A 26,399-nucleotide genomic window follows, 5' to 3' on the forward strand; every position below is an offset into this window, starting at 1 on the left:
GAAGTTTATTTTGTTGCACTGATCACTCAACTCTTTCAAAGCCCCATCAAAGTAATTTCAGCTTCGTTCCTGGTGCCAGACAGGTATTTCTGTACCTTTTTATGAACTGTGTAACTCTGGAGGAGAAACATTAAGAAAAGAAGACCTGTAGTAAATCACTATGGTGAATGAGCGCTGGGCAGAAATCAGATCTCCTGTTTGCATGAAAAACTCAAATGAAACCAGTCTCAAAGTTAGGAAAAAAAAAAAATCTGAAAAAAAAAAATTGGGTCAAATTAAATATTTAATTTCAATAAAATCAAAGTTTTTCAAACATAATTTCAATAAAATCAAAGTATTTTGAAAGTATTTCTTTGGTTAATATTTTATGAGACCAGCCTAAAATTAAACATAAAGTTTTTTCTCAGTGGGGAAAAAACAGAGGTTATTTTTGTGTTTTTTTAAAGAAAAAAGTCCATATGATGAAAGTACCTTTTTTTCCCCTTAGAATAAATTTTTTCTCATACTGAGAATCTGTTTATGATGTTGTGTCGCAGCAGCCGGTTCAGAGAGATGGTGCCTCTCTGGGTACCGGATCTCGTGATGCTCCAGGGATATGGATGTGCTCTTGCTGTTGCAGGGTAGTTTGCAGAAATCAGTCTTTAGTGTTATCTTTTCTATTTCTTGCATGGACTTGCTGTAACAGATTTGGGTGGACAGGTAAAATAGTGATGTGATGGTCACTGTGACTTCTCCTAGCACCTATGTGAAGGGCCTGTGGCTCTACTTGGCTCTTTGAGGTTTTCATTTCTTGCTTTGATGGTTGAGTGCAACCTGTTTGAGGAAGAGTGACACACGTGGCAAAACCCCCTTCAAATTTGTCTAATCTTCAACTGTAGAAGTGTTTTTCTTTATTCTCTTTGTGCACACATAGAAAGAGAGACTTCTTATGAATTCCAAAACACAATATGGCAAGTTTGGGCCGTAACATTAGTATTTGTGTATGCTTTCAAGGGAAAACTCTACTGCCTGGCCTGAGTTTATATATGCATAGATTTTTTTGCTTGAATACTTAAAACCAAGGAGATTGTGCTTTATTGCCATTATTCTGTAGACTGCTTCCTAAAATCACGTTCATTTGCAGCACAATTCTTGCTCTCTTGTCTAGACTTTCCCTGTGGCAACTAAAAGGCTTAGCTTTTTCTGAGTAATAATAATGGGGCAATGTAATGAAAATGCAGGACAAACACAATGCAGATCAATTCTCTTTAATGTGGGTCATTTATGCATGTGCTTGTCTGGTGGTATTTGTCCTCTGATGTTTGGCAAATGTGCTATTTAGCTGTTTTCTTTGACCCTAAATCACTTTGTCTGCAGCAAGCTTCCACTCCTGCTAGGAGGCAAAGCAGCTACACTTAACCTTTTGTTTTCTACAGCGGATTTCTGACAACATAAATAGTTTGCTGCTCACTGTCAAGATTGTTGCACTGGCAGGAATAATCCTGTCTCTATCAGTTATGCATTCTGAGGCTTTTCTCACTGTTTTCCTCTGCTAGTTACTAAAGTAGGTGCAGATCTCGTTGACAGGAGTCTATGCAACTGCCCTCGTTGCAAAGCTGAGCCTAATGGCAACAGGCACATGTGAACAAGGATTAAAGTGAAGGTCTTGCAAAGCCATGGCTTGGGAGCACTCCAGTGTCTGCTGCAGCTGCACTGGTGCTACCAGCACTGGAAATCTCAGATTTCAATCTGCTAGATTTAACCTCTGTGCCAGTTTAGGCTGCTTTGAATGGGATGCTTCACGTGATGCTGCGTTTGCTCCCCTGTGCCAGGGAGCAAGATGTGTGTGTGTGTGTGTGCTGTGTGCTCCCCTCCGCTAACCAAGGAGGCATGAGCTGCCAAAGGAAGCTTCTCCCAGGTTTTCTTTCTCTGACACAGAGCAGGCTGCTGTTACCTGGGGCAGTTGCAGAGCAGGCAGCAGCACTGCTGGAATGAGGGCAGGAGCTGTGCAAACAATTTACTATCCTGCTGCAAGGATGCTACAACAAGGCCCATAAACAGCCACATAAAGGGAATCTGGGTGGGAGCTGGGAATACCCTGACAAACACAATTCTCCCTTAATTTAATAGAACGGTCCATTCAGCAGAGAATATATTGTAAAGCTCTCTCAGGTTGGATGGCCTCCTATTGTGTCTGGCCTTTGAAGTGCTGATTAGCTGGGCTGGGAACACGCTGATAAAAAGTTAATTTCTATTTGCTGTTGCTTTGTAATTGGATGAACACGAAAGCAATTAAATATTAAAACATACAAACAAATAACGAAGTCACTGTAATTAGCCAAAGTTTGATCACTGTCATATTTATTTAGGAGGAGATGATACGTCTCAGCAGGTGACATTTTAAATACCCTTGGCTGCTTTGGTGTTGTCTTCAGAGAATGCTGAATAATGTACGGAGGATTTAATTAAACCCCATTGTAAATCAGCTGTGATGACAGGGAAGTGACAGCCACATGTTGAAAAGAGAATTAGGCTGCAGCAAGAGAGATTAATTAACTATTTTCTACGGGGTTCAACCTAAGCATGGGCAGGGAGTTTGTCCGAGGAGGAGAACTTGGTTTCTAAGTTGTTTCACTTGAGGTTGCAGCTTGGTGTGTAGAAGGATGCTCTGCACCTGGAAATACTGCAGCCCCTTAAGGGGTGGCTGTGATTGTTCATATAAATGAGAGAGGGAAACTGAGGCACTTTGTGCTGCAGCCTGCACCAGTAGGTGCTGCTGGTGGCTCTTCCCTCCCAGCACCTTTGCAGCCTCTGGGCAGGACAGTCCCCCTGGCTTGTTGGTACAGAAAAGATCTTTCACCTCAGTAAGTCAGCCCCAGGACTCCTGAAAAGCTGCTTTGAACCTTGAAGCAGGAGGGGAAGGGAAGGTTCTGGATATTTGCTCAGCTTTGGCTGCATTAGGAAGCCCCAAAGTCTGTTAGGCAGTTATCCAAGCTCCCTGGTTGAGCCTTTTGCAGGATGTGCTTTCTTCAGGTCCATTGGTCACTGGCCAAAGCAAGTGAGCGTCAATGTGTTAGTAATGACAAGAAATAAACTCAACCAAACCGGTGGGTGTTGCCTGAATCCAATTTGGTGAGTTTTATGTTAATGGAGAAAGTAGTGTGAGAGCGAAATGACAGAGCAAAGGGATAAGGGAATGAGAGGAATAGAAATGTCAAGGGGAGGGTAAGGGTCAGGGTGTGTGGTTAATCAGCAGCATTCACATTTGAAGATTATCAAGCCTGATGGGTAATACTCTTAACTAATTTGGGCATTTCTAAAGCACTGTTGCCTTCTGTGAACATGGGCTGTAGGAAGAGGAGGTGGTTCAGCTCTTGTGCAAGGCAAGATCTGATTGCTGGCCAGGCCTGGAAAAGCATTTTATCCGGGGCAGCTACAAGGAGCTTACCAGAAATGGACTTAGCACTGGTTGCCACCTAGAAGAAGGTATAGACCACACCAGGCTTTTTCTCTTCTTGTACTGAGAGACTAATTCCAGTGTTATGAGAGATGTATTCCCTTCTGCCAGCGAGGGACAGACATAGGAGGAAGTCAAGCTGAAGAACCTTAGTAAATTAGATGGAAACCCCCCAGAACCCATGCTGGGTTTGTAGGGGTTTGTGTTGAAGAGCCTTGCAGACCTTAACTGTGAGATAGAAGTTAAAGAAAGAAATGGGCTGGGCAGTGGGGCTAAAGGGGACTCAAGAAGAGAGCCTTGCAAGGGGAACATGAGCCCCATGATGGGATTTATGGAATGCTGCTGTGCTTTGGGAATGCACAGGGTAATTTGGTCTCCTATTGAACTATCCCATGCATCTCCTCTGGCAGGGCCATCACTGATCACCAGGGACCCGGGGCGAGGATGAGCCTTGGTGTGTTGGTGTGGACAGCTCAGCGCAGAAGAGGCAGTGGTCCTTCTTGCACAGGTAAGATGCTGCCTCACCTGGGATCATAGCATGCGGATGAAGCTTTAGCTGCTGGAGGTGATGATTTGCACTTGTGACTTTGCATTTCAAAGCCTCGTTTTTCCCCTCTCTTAGCAATGAAAACTGGGAGTAATTGTACACATAGCAGGAAAAAAATTCATTTTATTCCCAGAGGTGTAAATTAATTGATTCAGCCCAGGAAAAAGACCTGGGCACTTTTACAACCAGCTCCCTGAAGGCATCTCCTCGCTGTACAGGTCTGATCAAAAATGCAAATAGGATATTAGGAGGAGTAAGGGATGGGAAAGGATGGAGAGTAATAGGGAAATACAGTGTTGTAACAGTGCAAACGAGTACTGCTTCCTTCTCTGAATACAACACAAAAACATGATTTCTGTTCCCCAAACAGTCTTGCAATTCTGCTGGGTGTGCAGGGCAGAATGAAAATAGCGATGGGGAGATGGAAAACCCTTTTGTCAGGGCAGAGTGACTGGCTGGACGTGCAGAGCACTGGGCTGACATGATGCTGAGCCCCAGAGCAGGGAATGGAAGCCCTGCCTCTACTAAAAAAGGCTGTGGTGGTGTGAAGCAGCTCACTTGGAGCTCCATGCTCATGGGCAGACACTGGCTGGGAGCTCATCCTTTCCTCAATGGCTGTGGAGTCTACAGTCTGACATCAGGGCTGTGTGGGAAGCAATCGTTGTCAAGAAGGGGTTTGTCCTTCCCCCTGTCCTCATCCCTGACTTGCTGGCTGTGGTTTGGGTCTCTTCAGCCTCTTCTCAAACTTCAGGGAGAGCTGCTGTGACAAACAAACCACCCTGGTGCATGTCCTGGCACTGCCCTCTTGGGCTGGGGTTGGTGTAGCTGCTCCTGTGGGCTGGGTTGCGCTGCCTGATGGATTTGGACATGGAGAGCACATTTTCCTCTGTATTACTTAGGCAGGCAATACGGATGAGGCTTTTTCTGTCTCCCACAGTGCTGGATTTATGGGCTCTTCTAAATCAACAGCAGCTACTGTTCATTGATGGCAAGACTCGTTCTCTCCTTCTTTGGCCTGTTTTTGCTATGATTTTCGGCCTTCTAATGTAAGCCTTCAGCTTACCGGAGGTGTGTGAGGAGGTGTTTTGTGGTGGGTTGTATTACGAGGAAGAGATGGTCTTTGGGATGATCCATAGTAAGTATGCAATCTTGGTTGCCCCAGATTGAAATGGTTATTTAGGTGATCCTTGCAATCCAGGGTGAGAGACAACCATCTCTGAGCAGGGGCTTTTGGGGGCCTGTGTCCCTTTGTATCTACTGAGGCATGCCTGCAGCAGACTCACTAGATAAGATGCAGAGAAACTTCATCTCAGATGAACCCCACTGCTGCTGGGTTCCCAGCTGCTGCAGCAGATGGGACTGGAAAAGCTGTGGGCTCATAGCTGAATGTGAAGGCTGTCAGAGCAGTGTCCTGAACACTGAAAGCTTCGATCTGCAAAGCTCTAAGAAATGAGTCCTTTTTGCATCTCAAATTGAGCTCCCAACCACTCAGTACCCTCCTGGTGTCAATTTGGCTGTGCCTCAGTTCCTCATCTCTACAGGAAGAATTCCACCTTTCCTCGCAGGGCTGCTCTAAGGCAAATTAATGTTTGCAAACCACTCGGATACTATGATAATAAATGCTGTGAAAGCCCAGGAGAAAATTAATAGCTCATTATTTAGACCAAGACTTCAATCGTGTGCCATACCCCGGACACAGGGCTCCATACTGAATGATGAGGATAAAGAAAAATATTGAATAGCTGCTCATTAAGAGAGCACCATCCATCTGGTGTATGAAAGGGAGCTTTTTCCTGCGGAAAAAAAAGTGTTCCATGATCATGTTATTACAACGTGTGTTGTAATGCATCTATACAAGGGGACTGGGCTTTGGTTATCTGTGCAAGCTGGATTCTGGCATTTTTCAAGTGCTTGACTGCAACCTGACTGCTCTTTTAACACTGGGGTTGGCTTTAATATATAGCAAAGAGATAAAAATGCCAGTAGATGGCACTCAAGAATATGGAGCATCACTGCCGGGTGTGTGAGACCAATAAACGTGTTGTTGTGTACCACAAATGGCTTCCTCTGTGCAGCTTTTTATATCAGCATGTTTTTCCTACCTTCTTCTGGCTTGGAGGTTTGGTGCACAGAGCAAAGGGGAAACAAGCGCATGAAGCAGCAGGGGTGGCGAGGTGCTCTGCGCACTCTGATCTCAATATTGTTTCTACCTTTTGGGTTTAAATTACTTACCCAGTCTCGAAATCCTGAGCTGTGCTCTCCTCAGCTGACCTTTTTTTTTATGCTTTGCTTACAGCTTGCCTGTAAAATGAGATGAGAACTTAATTTGAAAGCTGAAGTTAATTGACCTAAATAAACTAAGAGCCTTCTGCTGGCTTTATGGTCAAAAAACCCTGCATAACCCTAGCTCTCCCCCTTAAACATATCGCAGAGCAGAATGGTTTTCCTGGTGCATCTTCAAGCTGCTGCTGTTTACTGACAGTTAGTTGTGGCGTAGTATTGTCTAGAGAGAAAAGCTGTTGTGCTCAGCTCTGATGCGCAGGAATGGGAAGGCAGCACCAATCTGGAGTGGCTCGCTTTGAGTAGGAAAGATTGACCAGGGTAGTGAACCAGGAAAGGGTCTGGCTGCAGAGTACCTGGGCTATGTAGAAAACAAGTCCTAAGCTGCAGGAAAGTCTCTCCGTGTCTGCTTTGATGCCACAGAGCAGCTTGCAGCCAGATTTCCTCGTTCAATGTGTGGTGTTACGGGATTGACAAAGGCAATTTTGAGCCAGGCTGTCGTCTGGAGGATGAGCCTGGCATTTAAGGTCTGTGATAACCTTTCTGATCTGTGATACCATCTCCCTGCTGGGACTACAACCTCAGGCTGCCACCTCCTCTACTCTCCCAGCCACAGCTACCACCCAGCTCTCCCACTCTGTCTCACCAGCTTGCTGTCTGAGCTCTGCTCAGAGAACATCAGTCCTGGTATGACTACACAGCTCTACCTGGGGCAAGCAGATGCTCTTGTGCCAGTTTAGCTTGATTCAGTACTACCTGAAATAGCTGAAACCAGAACAAGGAGTACTTATGTCCATAGCTGTATCAGTGCAGGGATTTAAATGCTTTCTGGCTTCATTCATGTCATTTTTCCTATCCAAGCAAGTTGCTGGGCTAGGCTGAAGGATGCTCTTCTGGGAACTGCAGAAGAGAGGATGAAAAGATAAAGGGCACAGTGTAACCCTTCAGCTCAGCTCCTCAGAAAGCATTGGCTGTGGAGCTCTGAGCACTGGATAAAGATGGGAGACCTTGGTTTCACCTCTCAGTCTGCTGGAAACCCATTGTATGAGCTTGGTCAAACGGGAGTTAGCCATTGCCCTTCTCTATGCTCCAGTTCTCTTCTTGTGAAATAGTTTTGACAATAGCCTGTTTCCTTGTGAAGCTATTGCAGCTCTGTGAATGAAATGTCCCCTTTTTACATATTCTTCAGGTGATATACTTGGGGCTGGGAGGAATTTGGAATGAGACAGTAAAATGACATCATGGGTTTAGATTGAAAACACAGACATGTTTGGGTCCGGCACTCCAAAACCGTGTGTTTTCAGCTAAACCTCCCGTCTTTAGGGGATGTGCCAGGACAGGGGAGGGAGGAGGCAGCTGCTGGGGCCCTCCCCGCAGCTGTGGCAGTGGGAGCCCTCTTGTGGCACACACTGGATGTGCCTGAGATGTTGGGAATGTTGGCTTGGATGTCGAGTCGGGATGGAGAATCCGGTTAACAAAAGAAGTAACCTAGAGAGAGAGAGAGAGATGTGGGTCCAGGAATAACGAGTTCAGAGGTGAGTTCTATTTCAAAAGCCCTCGTTCAATGCAAGGCAATAACAGCAGCTGATGTTGCTTCATCTGGGGGAAGTCACATACTATTGAAGAACTGCCAATGCACCTCTAAGCTAGGTGGAAGAAGAGCATTGTAGAGTACCCTGAGCTTGAAGGGACCGACACAGGTCAACCCAAAAGTTAAACCATGTATCTAAGAGCACTGTACAAGTTCTGCTTGAAAACTAACAGGCTTGGGGCCATGAGCACTTCCTGGGAGTCTTGCTTCAGAGTTTAACCACCCTCTCAGTGAAGAGCTTTTTCATCATAGCCAATATGAACTTCCCCTGACACAGCTTTAAACCATTCCCTTGCATTGTATCGCCAGAGGTAAAGATCAGCATCTCCAGCTCCACCCTCCCCCATGATGAAGTTGCGGACAGCAGTAAGGTCACTCCTCAGTCTGCTCTTCTCCAGGCTGAACAAACCAAGTATCCTCAGCTGCTCCTCATAAATCACATCCTCTAGTCCTTTTGCCATCTTTGTGTCCCTCCTTTGGGCATATTCTAATAATTGCATATCCTTTTTATCTTGTAGAGCCCAAAACTGCACACAGCAGGTGAAGCCACACCAAGGCTGAGTATAATGGGATAATAATGTCTTTGGCTGGTTAGTTATACTGTGCTTAATGCACCCCAGGCTGTGGTTGGCCATTTTTGCTGCCAAGGCACATTGTTGACTCGTATTGAGCTTCCCATCAAGCAAACCCCACTAGTCCCTTTCTGCAGGGCTGCACTCCGGCCTCTTGTCTCTCAATCTATCTATACATCCAGGTTACACAGCCCCACGTGCAGAATCTGGCACTTGTTCTTGTTAAATTCCCCACAACTGGTGATTACCCAGAGCTCTAATGTGTCGAGGCCTCTCTGTAAAGGCCTCTCTAGCCTTGAGGGGAGCAGTTGTTCTTCCTAATTTATTATTGTTGTCAAGCTCACTTAGTGTGTGTTCAACTCCTGTGTTCAGGTTATTGATAAAAGCACGGAAGAGCTTTGGAGAAGGACACTATTGACTGGCCACCAGCCAGATGTTGCACCATTTACTGCAGCTCTTTGAACCTGACCTTCAGCTGGTTGTGTTGTGTACATGTCTAACTGTATGTTCAATATCTTGTCCAGAAGCTTACTGTGAGGCACAGTATCAGAACCCTTGCTAAAATCCACAAAAACCCACAGCCACTACTTTCCCTTTGTCCATTAAGTGGCTAATTTTGTTATGGAAGGATATTAAGGTAGTATAAAGCATGACTATCCCTTCATGAGTAGATGTTAGCTTTGTCCAATGACTGCATTGTCTTTCAAGCGTTTTTCAGTATCTCCTAGAATAATCTCCATAATATCAGAGGCACCAAAACGACACTGACAGGCCTATCATTACCAGGGTTGTCTTTCTTGTCCTTCTTGAAAACTGGAATAACATTTCCTAGCTTCCAGTTGACTGTGACCTCCCCAGGCTCCCAGGACCACTGATAGATAACTATGAAAGGTCTCACAATAACATCAGCCAACTCTATCAGTAACCTGGAAGGAGTCTCATTAGGCCCCATCATATTATGTTATACTTTGCAGTATAACTAGTTAGTTGCAGTAGCTAATCCTGTACAAGTTTAAAGTCAAATGAGACTTTATTGCTCCCCCAGTCATGACCCTCCAACCTGGGGCTCCAGGCACTCCAGGGTGCACCACTGCTGTTAAAGATAGAGGTGAGGAAGGTATTAAATATCTCTGCTTTATTTTCATCCCTATTTGTGAGGCGACCAAGCCCATACAGTGATGGACCAACAGCTGGGGCTTGGAGAGAATGCAAGCACAGAGCCTTGGTGTGAAAGGGGTTGCATTAAACTAACCTGTGAGAGAGGTCACCTCGAACCTGCTCAAAAAGCTGGGCCAGGACTGGAACCTGTTGCTGCAGGGAGATGTTCCTGCAATGGTAATTGAAATAACTACAGCCCAGTGCAACAGAGGGGAAATCGCTGGCCGGGGAACGTCGCATGAGCTGGCAGCAGAAAACAGATGTTCCCCACTACATTTACTCTCTAAATGAAAGTACAACAGATGCAAAAGAGCATTAAAATGGTAGCAAGGCTGTAAATACAGCTTCTAATTACCACACCAGGTAATGTCAATCGCAACAATCCAGATTTCTGCCACGATGCTCTGCAAGCAGGTGGGATGTATAAAGTCTTTTAAACGATGGATTTGCTGGGGGTTTTTTCCTCCCCCCTTTTATGCAACATACATAAGCTCGCTCACTTAGGGCAGCAGAGGAGAGTGTCACAGCCTTTCTGCCTGATGTATCTTTGGTACACGATGCTGAGAATAACCAACGAGATGAGAACAGAGTGTCAAATGCAGAGATTTGGGGATGGGGAGAGGTGGGTGGAGGAAGCTGCCTAGTACGGGAATAGTGTGAGCAGGAAGGGAAAGGAAGGAGCAGAAATGAAAAGCTACAAGAGACAGCGTGAGTGACAGGGAGAGAAAATAGCACAGAGCAGGGTGGCCCCAGCTGACTTCTTGGAAGGTACAGTGTTTGCTGTGGAGAGGAGAGATTTGGGATCCTCCTGGCTCTGGTAATGCCTTAGTGGTGGTATATAGAGGGTAATGGATGGAAACACTCCCCTGATTCTCTGCTGACCACTCTGTTCACAAGTCTGATCAGGGGTTTATAACCCTGCCAGCTGCAGAGGCAGCTCAGATCTTACACGTTAACATCACTGACACTTTCCCCTGCAGCTTCTGGGGCCCCCCTATCCAATTTGGGACATACAAGTCTGAAGGAGGTTGGTTTGCACTTCATTCCTTTCTTCTAAGACAGGAAAGACTCTCTTTTCAGAGGTGATTTGGTTTTTGGAGCGGGTGGGAAGACATGTGGTGTCAGGATGGTGTCATTTTTAAGGTGGAAAGGCCTTTTCAGAGGTTGTTGCAGCTCTTCCTGAAGGTGGAAGACTGCGACTGCCCAGGTCCTTGTGTGCCATAGCTCTTCCATATTGCACCTCAGGCATGGAGCTAACGTAAGACATAACTTGGTGTGGAATATGAGCAAGGCCATGGGACACCCTGGAAAGGATGTGCACATTAGCACAAGCACACCAGTGCCTACCCTAACAGCCTGCCTGGACTGAGTGATCACTCTTCTACTAGAGCTGATCAGTGATTCCTGAATTGCTTTAGCAGGTTGGGCGTGTTTCATGGATTAATATGGAGATATTTAGAGCCTGAATATATCATGGAAGAGAGAGAGAAAAGCATTTTCTTCTCTTCTTTCCTGTAAGCACTTTTCCAGCTTTGTTGCTCTATCTGCTGTTGAAGGCTGCTGGGAATAACGTGTAGGCACTGAAGTGAGAACCTTCAGGATAGTCATATATTACACACAAGCGTGAAGATCAGTGCCTGCCCAGAGTTTATCCCAGATGTTGCTGTGTATTACAGGTACTTCTGAAGCTGATGCTCAGCTTCTCTTCATGCTCCAAAGCTCACTTGACCACAAACCTGCATGCAGCCCTAGAGAGGCAGAAAGAGCCGACTGGACCCTTGGGATATGCAGGGGGGAAGAATTGCCTTTGGGCTGCCTGGGGAGGGCAGGGGATACCCAGGTTGTACCTGGCTGGGGCACAGCACAGGACCCATGGTGCTGCTGCAGCCCTGCATGGCCCCAGGGGGCCCAGTGAGGAGCAGGGATGCGTTTGCCGCACACACGTATGGTGAGAGCTGTAGCACAGTCACAGACCAGAAAATCCCCTTCTCTCCTCCCAATCAAATTAGGAGGAGAGAGCAGCAGAAAGTGCATTAACTAATCAAACTGTGATTTCAAATTGATTATTGCAAATTGCCAACCATAACAATTCTCCTAATGGCAGTGATTTAAAAATAAAAAATAACAAAACCAAGAGCCTCCATTAGGCGCTGTGCTAACACCTCCTTGCTGGGCGAGGGCTGTCTGTACATCACAGCCCTTGCACAGGGCTCTCTCTGTGGCTCAGAGCCCTGGATTAGCCCCTCAGCCGAGTGGTGTGGGAGCAGACGCTTGGCTTTCTGCTGGTTCTGCCCCTGTCCACCATCACCTGGCATGGGGATGCTGGTGGCAGCCTTGCTGTGGGAGCGCTGCCTTGCTGATGGCAGGCATTCCTGGAGCCTGGATGTGGGCAGCAGCCCTGTGCACCTTCCCAGCAGTTTCCCTGGCAACCAAGTCATCCTGCCAGCAGCCTGCCATGTCAGGAATAAAACAAGATGACACTGCAGCTCCTCAACACAAAAAACCAAACCACAGAAACCCCACCACAACCTGCCTCCTCCTCCCCCCCACCCCAAACTGTTGGCTCCTTCCCTCCCAGCTCCCACCCTGTGTTTTTGCAGGCTGTCCTGGAATGCCCTTGTGCAGGGAGGAGCACAAAGCACTGTACTTAGAATCATAGAACCATAGAATAGTTAGGGTTGGAAAGGACCTTAAGATCATCCAGTTCCAACCCCCCTGCCATGGGCAGGGGCACCTCACACTAAACCATGCCACCCAAGGCTCTGTCCAACCTGGCCTTGAACACTGCCAGGGATGGAGCATTCACAACCTCCCTGGGCAACCCATTCCAGTGCCTCAGCACCCTCACAGGAAAGGATTTCCTCCTTTATCCAATCTAAGCTTCCCCTGTTTAAGTTTTAACCCATTACCCCTTGTCCTGTCACTACAGTACTTCAGAGACTGTCCGTCCGTTCAGGCAGATGCTGAAGTGATGGGAAATTGGAAAATGCGTGAGCTGCATGGTCCTGCCTGGATCTTGGTCAGGTTTGTCCATGTTTTCTCCCCAGACAGCTGAATGGTTTGCTCAGCTGTGGGTGTTGGAAACGCTATGGGACCAGGAGTCTGAAGGCACCTGAGCTGTCTCAGATTCCAATCCAGCACAGATAACAGCAGCAGCAGTGTTCCCCCAGTGCCACAAACATGGCATAAATGTCCATCAGGTTTTGGGCTTCCCACTGTTCTCTTGTCATGGCCATTCTCATGGGGCCTTTGTGGTGCCTTCAATGGACCTGAGTCCTTGTCATGAAAGGGCTTCAATGGAAGCTGGTTCAGAGATGGAGAGTAAGCTGGCTGTGTGTTTTACATGGAGTTTTACATGGTCTTGTGTTGTGGTGGCAAGATTAGGAGCACCTACCTAGAAGATGGGTACATGTATTAGTGGTTTTTGTGGAATTAACCCTGCAACGTAAAGACAAGGCAGGAGTATTTTTTGGATCCATATGATGGGTCATCAGGAGGACTTCTCCTGGGCACAAGTGAACATGGAGAAATCTTAGCAAGTGGGATAGAGAGATCTATAGTGGAATCTGTTGCTCCTAATAACACCTTCAGGGCTGGATGCGTGTATGGGCACTTGTAGAGGTGCTTTATACAGTACCTCTACAAGCACCTCTAAACCAACTAGTACTGGGGAGTCTTTATTTCTCAGGTCATAGTGTTAGTTTTTGTCCTTCTTTTTGTCTGTTAATACAAAACATCTGTCTGCAGGTCTTTCAGTCTGATGGCTTTGTCCAGACCTATCTTCTTTTATGAACTGTTTGAACAATACATGCAGATTTTACAAGGTATCATGCTTGTAGCCCTAGCTCCCTAGTGAAGCAAGACAAGGCTTCCCTTATGTTATAAACAGCCCATCTCACTACTACTTCATCTCGTATAAAACCTAACTCCTGATTGTTGTGTTTCCTCCAAGGCGGCTTGCCTCCCAAACTTAAGAGTTAGACTTGCAAGAGTCAAACCTCATAGAATCTCCTTTCCATTAAAGGTATAGAGTGAAACTAGAGATTTACTCAGTTGCACATGTTGAGTAAACCATGTGTTTGTCAAACATGTTTGTCAGATTTGTTTCTCTGTGTAAAGCGGTTTTGCTTTGATACTTGCTTCTTCCAGTGTGTACATCAAATTCACTCAACTGGTAGTCGTGTTTGGGAGCAGAGGTTCTAGTTTCACTTGCTACTGATGCCTCCATTTGTATCTAATCAGCGTTATTAGTCCAGGAGCTCATAATCATGAGAACTTGCGTCCGTGTTGCCTGATACTTATACTAACCCATTGGGGTTGAATATAATCGCCTTCTCTTTTGATTACCATAAACATTTGATAACCTAGCTGTTTCCAGCAGTTGGAGAGGTCTTATCACTGTTCTCAAGGGAGTTTGTTTCTCTGGCTCAGGGACACCTATCTAATGACAAGAAGATAATTTCTATGGAAAGGCTTATCCTGTTTGTACAGGACAAGTCTTGGGACTATAGAGTTACCAGGTAGGCACAATTGTTTGTCTCTCTGCAAGCAAAATATTTCTAAGGTGGCTAAATCATTGCTGCTGTTCTGTCTGCTTATGTTGAGGAGCACTTGAGCTCCATCCTCCCCTTCCCTTGGGTCCATTAATGTTCATAGAGGCCTGGAGATTCCCCTGTCTTGTCCTCCTCAACCTGAAAGGGAGAATGGCATCTCTCAGAGGAAGTCAAATGAACTGGTTGTCCAATCTGCTTCTAGTCATAAATGCCCACCTTCTAATTCTTACTTTGGAAAGACCAGATGATTCTTCCAGTCATGTCCCACCAAATGCCATCACTTGCTCATCACATGGCTCATGAACTATACCCTGCTCTCTGTCTGGGGCTCACGCACGCTGCCTCCTCAAGCTCTTTACCCTTGTAAGTGAAAAAGCAAGAGAGCAGAGCCATGGGAAGCAGTCACTCCTGGCAGAATGGTTAACAGGTTCAGCACAAGGTTTTCATTTTCCTTGTATTCTTTTTCTTCTATGGCTCTGGAAAGAAGAGGGACAATGAAGGAAAAGAGAAAAGATTTGATGGAAAAGCTGAAATAATAAATACAAACTCTTTTGAATGAGTGGGGAAGTAGGGGAAGTGCAGAAGATATTTAGGAAAAATTCAAATAATAATTCAAAATAATCAAATAAAAATTCAAAATAATGTTTTAATCTGAATATAGAAAACAGACATGTTTGTGTGCTGCTTTTTCTGTTTTTCTAGTAGCTCCATTAAAACCTCAATAATATAGAGGAGTCTATTAAAGGTTTCAAGATGAAACCAAGTTTGGTCATTATCACTAAATGGCTCTTTGGTGGGCTGTATAAAAAGAGTCAATGGTCTCACTGTGGTTCTTAGTGGAAACATGCTCAAACTGCAAACCCATGATTTCTGCTGGCCTTACATCAGCACTAACAGATGCTGCAGGGAATGAGAACACGTTTCTGGCTCTTCTGCTGGCCTGTGCTAACACCCTGTTTCCAGGATTAGTCCTGCCCCAGGCATGGAGGAGGCAGCAGCTCTGGGGTCCATTCTTGGGGCAATTCTTCCAGTTTTAGCTCTGGAGATCCTCAGGGGAATCTGCACCATGGCTGCTCTTGCTGCTCCTGCAGAGCTCTCGTAGGAGTTGGAGCCCAGCAGCTTTCATCTGCACTTCAGTCAGGCTATTACTATATATATTATTTAAACGTGTACATCTCTTCCATGAATACAGACAGGCTGATGAGTACTGCATTTCTAGGCATTCTTTTGTCTCTCATGCCTTTGTTAGGACTCTCTCACTTGAGAAGTACTTCAAGTGCTAACCCTTCCCTTCGAGGACTCGCACATGGTGTTGGGGGGACGTTATAGCAAAGCCTTGGTGAGCCTTAGGTGCGCTCAACAGCAGCATGTTGCAAAGCTCATTTGTCTTTCTACCGATTGAGGAGACCCCAAATGGTTGCAGAGAACTGACTGACCCTTGGAGAGAGATTTTACTGTGCATAAAGACCAGTTCCTGTCTCATTTGGCTTATTAAGAAGGTGGGGGAGCCAAATTGAGACCTGAGAATGAGGCATGCTCTATGGGATAGCAACAAAGCCAACTCTGTCTCTTGGAAGTGAAAAACAGAGGCAGCAAAAGAAGAGATTTGCTGGGATCTGGCAGTTTATACTGTCATTTTCCTTGGTCTATTGCCAAACAGATACAGTCTGTGCTTGGGGAAAACAAGGGGATGAGTCAGTCTTCTCTGCTCAGGTTGTTATAGGCACCTCTTGCAGGCTCCAATTTAGGCTCTGATTAGTAGAACTGAGCTCTCAGTTCCACTGTTTGTCAAAGGACCAGTCTTTGGCCATAGGGTCTGATTATCTTCACACAGTCAAGACAAGTCCAGTTCATTAAAGGCTTAGCAGAATGGGAAATTAGAATCTCCCACAGCCATCCTCTGGGAGAACTGCCCATATTTGAGTCAAAGAAGCAGCCAAAGTCCCCTCTAGAGGTTTTTGCTCCCAAAAGGGATTTGGCATTGGGTCAATACAGAGGAATGTCATGTGTATGTGGCTCATGCTTGTTTTTTTGTGCAAGGGGCACAAGGAGAAGTGTATACGCGAGGGTTGGTTCTGCAGGGCCAGTTGATGGCCCCGCTGTGGCTCTTGGTACCACAGCTCAGCCATCCAGCATCACAGCCAGGTTGGTGTTGTGAGCATCTGGGGCCTCTTGCAGTGCAATGATCCGAAAGCATTCTGATGGGGCAGCTGGCCCTGCTCAGAGCCTCTCTGCAGTGCTGCTGCCCAATGTCCTTTCTTGTAGGATATGTCAAGAAAGGTAAAATCCAGGAGGGATTTTTGTGCAAGCCCATAAACCAGCAGGGCTGGTGAAGAAATGCAAGCTCAGAGCTGAGTCACGTTGCTGTGTTCAAGTCGTGTTGGACACAGGAATTTATTCTTTTGAACTGTCACCCTGATGGACTCAAGAAGGGTGAATGCCCGTGTTTTTGTGGAGGGGGACACTGCCCAGGGCTTGTGCTAACAGCTGTCACTATGTCTTTGGTGGTGTAGCTGATTTTCTTGCTAAGAAGGAAGAGCTATTTATTTTTAATACTGTCCCTGTTCTGTTTTAATGGTAACTAGTTGCTACCAGGTATGACATGGACCTGTCAGGACGTTGGTTGCCTGCACAACCCGAGCCTGTCTGGCAATCCTTACAAAAAGCCCACTGAATACATACCCTTGTATATTTGAGGAGATGAGGACCTCTGTGTTCTCAGTTCCTGCTGGATTCAGTACCAGTGGATATGCTCAGACTACACAGCTTTACATGCCTGCAGAAGTACTGATCCATTGTAAACAAGGGAATCAAACCTGAGGCTTGGTCTGCATGGAAATTTGCCAGACTCTTTCATCTATTGCTCATAAAGTTCTGATGAATACATTGTGATCCAGAGAGCTGCTATTTTCTCTATCATGCAGCAAGTCAATGTAGTGAGAGCAAAGTTCCTGACTGGGCAACCTGCTTAGAAAATGTACCCATTTCTTTTGAGATTAGTGTGCTTCCTCCGAGCTTTTCTTTTATCAGGGATACAATTGTAGTTGCTTGTGGATGGACATAGGAAATTATCTCATACCGTGTGTGATTGGAAAAACAACCCACCCCAGTTGCATTTCTCCGTTCCCCGCAGAGAACTTTATCTTGCAGATTGAATTGCAAATAGCAATTCCAATGGAGTTACAAAAAATAATTTTCTGAGCTTAGTTTCTGCTAAAAAGCAGGTCTGAAAGCAAGGTTTTCTTTTAATTAACTAGGTGGTTTGTAATCAATTCTCCCCTGGCAGGGATGAAAGTGGCTAGTTCAGTGGTCTAATTGTGAAAATACTAGCAGGAAAATGCATCTATAACCAGGCAAATAAATTCTCTTCAAACAAACACTCATGTCCAAAGCTAATCTGAATGCTAAATCCAAAAGATATTAAGTGTGGTTTTTCTTGATGTTTTACTCTTGTTTGGATATTTGTGGTGTTTAACTCTGCAACTACCTGTTTGTTATTTGGCTGAATTAAGCCCTGCTGCCTTCGTTAGCATATACAAGAGCTTAGTAATACAATCAGGCACTAATGCGTTCATTTTCTACTTGACTGCTCATTCATTGAGGTGTTAGTACATAGGAAGAATATGATCAGGGTGACTGTGGGATGAACTAATCAATTCATAATGGATGATCTGAAAATGCAGCTGTCTGAGGGAGATGGCCTCAGCGCGGACTGAACTCAGCAGCAGTGGAGGAGACCCAACAAGGTGGGGTGCTCAGCCCTGAGCTGAGATGCCCCCACCTCATTTCCCCAAAAATCCCTTGGGCAGAGTTTGCCAGGAGGTAGCTCAAAAGCTCATCTAGGGCAGCTTTTTCCACTGCACAGAAACCCAGAGACCTTCGCTGTAGCTGTAGAGATCTTTATTTGCAAGGGCTGAGTGCTGGTAGGGGAGAGCTGCCAGGGTTTCCCCACTGACAACGGCTCCTTTCTGTTTGCTTTTCCTCATCCCAGCCCCTGCCAGGAATGTCATCGGTGGGTTTTTTTCTGGTTCTGAGCCGTTTGCTCTTACTGGTTTTACTCTAACTTCTCTCTTGGGAGTTAATTATTACAGATCTGCGTAACCTTCCTGACTGCAGGTAAGAAAGCTGAGCTGAGGTGCAGACCTGTGGCTGGCGTCCATTTTAAGTCAGGGCTGGCTTCAGGGGTGTGTAAAAAGCAATCAGGTTGCTTCCATCTGTGTGGTGAGAGCAGCGGCAGTGGTTTTGAAAGCCACATTTTCCCTGCACTCGCAAATCTCCACCTGACAATGCTCTCGCAACAGGAACAGAGCGTTGCCCCTTTGTTGCCATTTTCAGTAGAAGACATGGAGACTCGAAAGAGCTAGGCAACTTCCTAAAGGCTACTTGCATGTGTGCTACATCAGAGTAAGGAGTCCCTGCTTTTGTGCCCTGCAGTGACCCTGAATCCTGGCTGCTTCCTATAGGAGCATCCTGCTCTTGCAGGAAGGTTGAAAGCAACCTTTTAGTGCAAGGTTGGACAGATTATTTGCATGCAGATTTTCATCTCTCTGCTTTGCAAACCTTAGATGTCACCTCCATGCTCAGCCTTATTAATACTGCTGGTGCACGTTTTCTTACCCTTGGACTAGGAAATGCTCCTTTCCCTGTCAGCATCTCTTTGGTTCCTACAGACAGAAATGTCATCTGGGTTACTCTTGACTTGAAAGTAGATCTGACAGGAACCGTTTCCCTGCTCGAATCTTGGCATGTCCTGGACTTCTTGGGTACAACCAAGATCAGGACCCCTGTGTTACAGACAACTCCCATTTCCTACAAATAGGAATGCTGCATCCTGAGCTGTTGGTTCAGTCCAAGAGAAGGGATGTGGCAGCTGCCTTTGTTTCAAAACAAAGTAAGTTTCAGTGTGAGAATGGGTCTTCTGATGTCCAGGAGCAGTTCAGTGATACTGTCATGTGGAATGACCCCCACTGGCAGAGATCACTGTGAACAATGGTGAGGTGATCAATATGTCTTTGTGATTAACCCCAAAGTGATGTGCATGTGTACTGTGTGATGAGCACTAAGGTCCACCCTGCCCACCTCCCTATGTGTTATGCCTATAGCAGCATATACATTGCAATCCTGGTTTGCTTTCCTACAGGAATGGATGGGATTATTCACTTTGGGGGTGAAGGTGGGTTCCCGTATTGTTTCATTCACATTAAACCAAAAGATTTGCAAGTGAATTCCAAGAAGACTGAAATCAGAGAAGATGCTTGACAGGCATGCATCTGTCCTGCAGAGTGGAGGCTGCATGGGCAAGGAAGTCAAGGGCTTGAGGAGGGGAGAGTTGAAAGAGATTTAATAAAGACAGGGCAAGATCAGCTCGAGCTGTGTGTGTGTGTGTGTGTCTGTGTGTGCCTGGGTGCCTGTGCATCTCCGTGTGGGGGATTTTGCTTCCCCATTCTTTCACCGCCCAACGTTCTTTATTGTCTCTTGCAGGTAGATCACTCGTTGCTATAAATTTTCTTATCTCCAGTGCTTTTCCAATTATGGATAACAACAGGAAAGCAGTCATTGGTTTCTAAAAGGTCATCAAGATTTAGGGCTCGATTGGGAAGGGGATGACTTATGGAGTTAGCTTGTGTAAATCTGGGCAAGTTTTATGCACAAGTCAGGCACGAAATGTAAGCGAGATTCATAAAAAAACAGAGATTTACACAGGCTTCTGTTAGTGGAAATCAAAATGGTTATGAAAATTTCCCGTTCTCTCTATGCCTGTTTATGCAAAGAATAAGCTTTAAATGTGTTTTTCAAGTGCCTGTGGTGCTGGAGAAGGGCTGTCCTGCCAGCCCCAGGCAATGAACCCCTGCCTGTTCAAAGGATGCTCAGGGTGGTCAATATGAGCTTCTCCCATACCTTGCCTTGCTAGTCATCTAGAAGTGACCTGCTCCATGCCTGAGAGGGCAATTTGGTATTGTCTGGGTGCTGGCAGTGATGGTTGGGAGGGAGCTGCTTCCCAGGTGACACGAGGGTTAATGCCGCTGTCTCTCTTTGCACCCACAAAGTCACTGCAGATCTGTAGGGCTTTGTTTGTTGAATTTGTCAGGTTTGCAGGGGACGGGAGCCTGCCCAGACACTGGTTCTACATCACCTGCTGTTGGCTGTGTCTGCTGCCAGCAACTGGAGAGAGAACAGTGAAGGCTGCAAGCCCCAGAGGCTGTGAGCAGAGGAGACACTTCAATCCCGAGCTGTGGTACAGGCAGCAGGTACATCCCAAAGGTTGCTTGCCTTACCCATGTGCTTAAATTGTCCATCAGCCTCTGTGATGAAGTTACTGCTGCTGTCAGTGACATAAGGTGACAGCCTGTTTCCCGTTGGTATTGCAATGGCTTTTGTGCATATACGGTGATATCTTACTGCAAGGGCTGGCTCCATCTCACGTGGTGCAGCCCGTGGAAATAAGAGTGAAAAATGTCTCTTTTGTGTTATGTCCTGGCCTGTCCCAAAGCATCCCTGGCCATCAAGTTCCCCTTCTGCTTTCCTCTGATGCTGATGTATCTGTAAGAACAGGCTTTTCTTCTAGTTGCAGGAAAGTAACATACATAGAATGGGTTTCCAAGGTGTAAAATTCTGTGGTTTGTGCAAAATGCAATGAGTAACAGGCATTTCAAGGGAGTTCAAGGGAGAAGGGGAAGGACTGCTGACAACTAGCCCATTTTAGACTCTTAGCTGAGGCACTGAAGTTATGAGCTTCAGCAGCTCAGCTACTTACTGGACAGCCAGAGGGCAGAGAGAGGAACGTCTGCCCAAAGGCAGGTTACCCTGTGTGGAGACCTGGATGTCCATCTGGAGATGTTTCTTGCTCTGTCTTCTGTGGAAGGATGCCTGGGTGACTGTGGTCCCATAATACCATGTTACATGGGAGGAGCTCAGGTTTCAAGGGATAAGGTGATGGGGTGAGGGTATCAGCACTGCAGAGCATCACCAGAGCAGGGCATGGGCACACACAGCTTTCCTGCAAGGCTTAGAGGTCTGCAAGACTGGCTGAGTTCAAGCATAGCATGGGAAATAAAGACAAGGCATAAACATCAGCTTTCATGTCAGGGCTGTTTTCCAGACACACAGTTGTCCTCTTCAGGAGAAATGCCATATAGATACATTTTCCAAAGCACTTGACATGACAAATGGCTAGGAGTGTGGCAAGTAGCCAGAGACGTAGGCATTTCTGATCATGCACCCAAATGTGATGTACAGCAAACCCAGCAGATCTGCCCTCTAAACCTGCTTAGAAACACAATTCAGAGGTGGTACGGAGGTGTCTGGCAATAAAAAAAGTGTTGGGAGCTGCCGTGAGCTACTTAACCTTCTGACTAATGCACGAAGTCATTTCTGTCACAGCTGTCTGAAAAATACCTTTGCCAATTAAGTTAATTCAATCAAATCCCTTGTATCCAGCAGAAAGGGCAGAGCAAATCCAGGTGAGGGAGAGAGAACAGAGCCCAAATTCCCCTCTATGTCACACAAAAGCAGAACAAAGGGCATGTGTGTGCATAAATATTTATAAGTAATTGCACAGCAGAGCCACGGCTTAACTGTTGACTTGAAAGCTGGTTCCTGGGATGTGTGCACCCATGAAGTGATGGAGTGACTTGGGGGGGGGAACCAGCAAGTGCTGGGTTTAGAGCTTCCGATTAGAGGTTCACTGGTTCAAGTGCAAAAAGGATGTGTTGAAGGTGTGTTGGTCCAAGGGAGGCTCCACTCACTGCATCACTCAGAGATGATATACTGCTCCCTGCTTGCCTACTTACCAAAGCAAAACCATGCAGAGATGCCAGTGTTCATCTCCAGCTCGGACAGCAGAGATGAACATGAGCAGTGGTGGGGATCAGTGCTCCAGGGCTCTGCATTTTGCAGTGTTGAAGCCTCCATAGTGGATTTCTGCCTTTCCTCATATCTCCCATCTGGACATGCTTTTCTTTCCAGCTATTTCCATTGAGAATGAAAGCATTTAATTTTAATGTGGTAAACTTGTATTTCTCTGCCCCACTGTGCTTGGTGTCATCAACGCAGGGCTTGTTCAAGCTCTCCAGAAAGTGTGTCTCAACTTAAAGGTGCCATTTCTTGACACCAGTGCAAGTCTGTATGGTTTCCCCACCTACCCAAAGCTGTTGTGTGAGGAGTCTGTTGCAACAAAACTTCGTGTTGTAGCAAGATAACAAATATTACTTGTCCAGTGAGTGATAATATCTCCTTCAACCAGATGGCAGAATCACATGCTTTGGACAAGGTCTGTGATGCACATTTTTTGTGGTATCCGTGAACTTGCAGTATAACCAAGCCTTCAGAAAGTGGGCAGATTTAGCCATTTGTCATGTGAAATGCAGAACATTTTGGACCATAGCTGTGTTCCAAAGTGGGAGTGTTACCTCTAAGAGGAAAAACCTGTATCTTATGGAGCATCCTCTGCGCTTTCCCATGAGCTGTTTTATGTACTTGCATTGCCTTAAATTTGAACTAAATGTGCATGTTGCTTCTCCTTAGAGAGTAATTTTGGTTGCAGCCACTTCTTTAGAAGCAGGATATGGCCATAGGGTGGCTATGGCAGGGCAGGGAAAAGGCAAACAAGACTTTTCTTCCTTGACCTGCTCAACCTCACCGAAGTGGCCCAAGGTCTGCCTAAATGAGAATGTGATACACCCAGCAGCAGGAGAGGTCAATCAATCAGGGGCTGCCCATTGCTGGTGCAACAATGATTAAACTGGGCTTTGCCATGTTATGTTGTAATTTGGCTCCCTGCCCATCTGTCTTGCCATGTTAAATATATCCATAGCTATGAGGAGGTCATGGTCAAACTCAGGAGATCCCAGCTCATGTAAATTATCCTGCTTATCCCCCAGTCTCGTAAGAGCTTGTAAAAGAACTCCTAGATGTAGGACCCCCCCTCCAGCCCTGGGGTTTATGCAGCATCTGGGCCTGGCAGCAGTTTTCCCCTCCAGGGACAAGGAGGAGGGAGAGAAAAATTGTCAGTTCCTTTATTTTGTCTCTTACAAACAGGACAAGGAATGGCAACTGAGCGAAAGTGCCGGTTTGCAGACTGACACCAAGTGAATACGGCCACTGGTAATAACCGCCTACGAGCATTTATCACTTCCACGGTTTATAATGTGGGGAGCAGGTGTCTGACCTGTGATGACAAAAACATGGACTGCCGGTAGGAAGGAAGAAAATAGATAAGATGTCATTTTTCAGCACAATTTTTCTCTCTTTAATGTTCTCCTAGATTATGGAAAACAATCATGGGATGGGGAACGCCGATGTTTTATGGTGTCAGTAGGGTTTAAGGTTTTAGGTGTTAAAAAAAAGAAGTGATGCTGCATCCTGGATATTATGGGGTATTTATAGGATGCACCAAGGTGGGTTTTTAAAATTTATTTACTTGAGTCAAGAAAGATAAATGGGATTCTGTATCCAAGTACTTGTATCCAAAGGAAATTAAAAGGAACACAATCCTCTTGAACTTGGCCTCCACTTAGGGCAGAAAAGTGACACAGAAATGACCCTTCTTAGATTAAAGAACTGCTCATGCCTCAAAGGAGGTGGGAGAAATTAGTTTCTAAAAACCTTTTCTTCTCACATATTTTCTGCTTCCCTTCATCCCTGCTTGTTTCTCACTCCAAGTGCTACCAAAAAAATAAAGAAAAAAAGAAACAAAAATCCCCTAACTTTGCTGTGGAATGTCCTACTGATGTATGCTCTAAACACACTCTTCTGTGTGACCCATGAATGCTGCTTTAATGCTGACTTCAGTTTTCCATCACTGAATGTATTTCAAGATGGAAAATGGCTTTAACTTTCCTGATCTGCAGTTTTGGGTTTAAAACCTCATCTCTCATTTTAATAATAGTAATAATCCTATTCTGAACTGCTTTCATGTTTCCATCTGAAGAGCTGGCAAATGTCCTGCGCATTTAAGCATCACAACATCCTAGAACCAATGAGGGCAAACTGCCAGAATTCAGATCCAGTTCATTGCACAGATCAGAGCTGTTTCTAGTTGACACCTTGGTTTAGGCTCATTATTGCAATGTATTGATGAGAAAGAAGGAACTGAGAGGCAACGGGATGTTGCAGGTCAAGGAGCAGCCCATCCCCATGTTTTCACACTCCAGGCAGGTCAGCCTGGCAGTGCTGTGTCTGGCTATGAGAAATGCTCACTACAGATGCTGAGGAGATGACAATCTTTGTGTTGCCTCCAGATGTGGATGAGTTAGTTCAGGACATTTTGCAAACTGGTGCTGCTGTTGATCACTAAGAGAACAGCTTCTGCTAGGAGTGATTTGCTGAGGTGGGTATCTATGGAGAAGGCTGTCTTTAGCACTGGAGCAAGGGCAAAATGGTGCCCAGGAGTCTCATTCCTGAATGAAAAGAGCCATGAAGGAATTTGTCACAAGAAACAACAGAGGATGGAGAGGACAAATAAAAGCATGGGGCTTCCTCCAAAGCCTGACATCCCCACCCAGAACCACTTCACACCCCTGTGGGGGCTGACCAGGCGACACCCACCACAACGGAACAACCAATTGCAGTATCAATAAAGAGGACAAATGCCGGTGCATCCAAGAGAAAGTGGTGGTGATAGTAGTAGGAGATTTTGTTTTGAAAGGTGCAGAGGCACCCGTCTGATGGCCTGACCTGCTCTAGGGGAAGGTTTATGAACATGACCCAGCAATGTGTGCTCGAAGCCCAGAAACCACCCCTTGCCTGGGCTGCATCACAAGGGGAGTGAGCAGCAGGTTGAGGGAGGTGATCATGCCCCTCTGCTCTGCTCTCTCTCTCAAGTGAGAACCTCCACCTGCAGCACTGTGTGCAGTGCTGGTGTCCTCAGCATGAGAAGGACATGGAGCTGTGGAAGCAAGAGGAGGCCTCAAGGACGCTCAGGGGCTGGAGCACCTCCTGTATGGAGAAGGGCTCAGAGAGTTGGGGCTGTTCAGCCTGGAGAAGAAAAGCTGTGTGGAGATCTCAGTGCAGCTTCCTGTGTTTGAAAGGGGCTACAAGGATGCTGGAAAGGGATTCTTCATCAGGGACCGTAGAGGCTGGACAAGAGGTAATGGGTTAACACTTAAGCAGGGGAGACTCACGTTAGATATAAGGAAGAAGTTCTTTACTGTGAAGGTGATGAAACGTTGGAACAGGTTGCTTAAAGAAGCTGTGAATTCTGCATCCCTGACAGTGTTCAAGGCCAGGTTGGGCACAGGGGCTTGGAGCAACCTGCTCTAGTGGAAGGTGTCCATGCCCATTGCAGGGGATTGGAACTGGATGAGCTTTGAGACCCTTTTCAACCTTTCTATGGTTCTATGATTTCCTCCCTCCGTGGCTGATTTGGACAATTGTGATTGATTAATGTCAGCTAATCCTAGAGATGATTTGGAGCAAGAGACTGCCCAACATGTATGATGGGTCCCTCTTCTTTGTTAGATGGGAATAAACTGGACTTTCCTTCACTGCAAATTTCCAAGCAGTGAGGACTTTGTTCACCTATTGCACATCCTGTGCCCTGTTCTTCCCTCGACAGCTGCACTGTCTGAGGTCACTGCTAAGATCCTTGTTACAGAGTGACCCCCATTCTTGCCAGCACTGCTCCATGCATCCTTTCCATGCAAAGGAATAGCCCATGTGGGATGCCACAGGGAAGGCACTTTGTGCCTGAGAGAGAGGAAGGAACAGTGTCTCAAAAAGACAGGCACCACAAGCTTGCCCTGGGCAATACATATGGTACAGAAGAACAATACAGTAAACCACTGTTAGCAATGGAGGGGGGAGGCAGGGGACAGAAAGTAGAGGTGAGTCTGGGAGGGAAACCCTGGACTGCAGTGATGTGCAGGGGTGTCTCTGCCTGCACCCAGAGATGTTCTCTCTCCTGCAAGCCGGAGCACTCTGTGCATCAGCACAGTCCATCCAGCTGTATTGCACTTTGGAACCACAAGACCACAAGGTGATCTCTGCACATTCAGATCAGCCTCTGAAGCAGATCTCCATACCCTTGAAAGTCAACCCATCAAAAATGATGGGGAGAAGTAGAATTCAGAAGCACGCCTCTTTTTGTCCTTGCTGGGGTGCTCTTTGATAGAAATGCTAGGGGAGAGAGGCTTTTTGTATTGTTCTACCAAAACTGAAGAAGAATAAGGATAAAATTTTGGAGATGGTGGTAAGGAATTTAAGGGGTTTGCTTGTCTCTGCCTAATCATCTGAACAGAACTAATAATCTGAAAGGAAAGATAAT

At 46.1% G+C, this 26,399-nt stretch overlaps 1 protein-coding gene across 2 annotated transcripts in view; it reads left to right on the forward strand.

Moving 5' to 3' along the window:
• The window catches only part of TNRC6C (trinucleotide repeat containing adaptor 6C), a 316,377-nt gene that overhangs the window by 5,141 nt on the left and 284,837 nt on the right, over positions 1-26,399 (forward strand). For both annotated transcript variants that reach the window (XM_061377035.1, XM_061377036.1), the window contains exon 2: positions 3,847-3,944. The gene's annotated coding sequence lies outside the window, so the exon portion shown is untranslated. The remainder of the gene's footprint in view (positions 1-3,846; positions 3,945-26,399) is intronic.

The sequence above is a fragment of the Neopsephotus bourkii genome, unplaced genomic scaffold (assembly GCF_033783945.1).
Source record: "Neopsephotus bourkii isolate Nb327-2 ecotype Australia unplaced genomic scaffold, CSIRO-AGI_Nbou_v1 NB_1749, whole genome shotgun sequence".
Lineage (NCBI taxonomy): Eukaryota > Metazoa > Chordata > Aves > Psittaciformes > Psittacidae > Neopsephotus > Neopsephotus bourkii.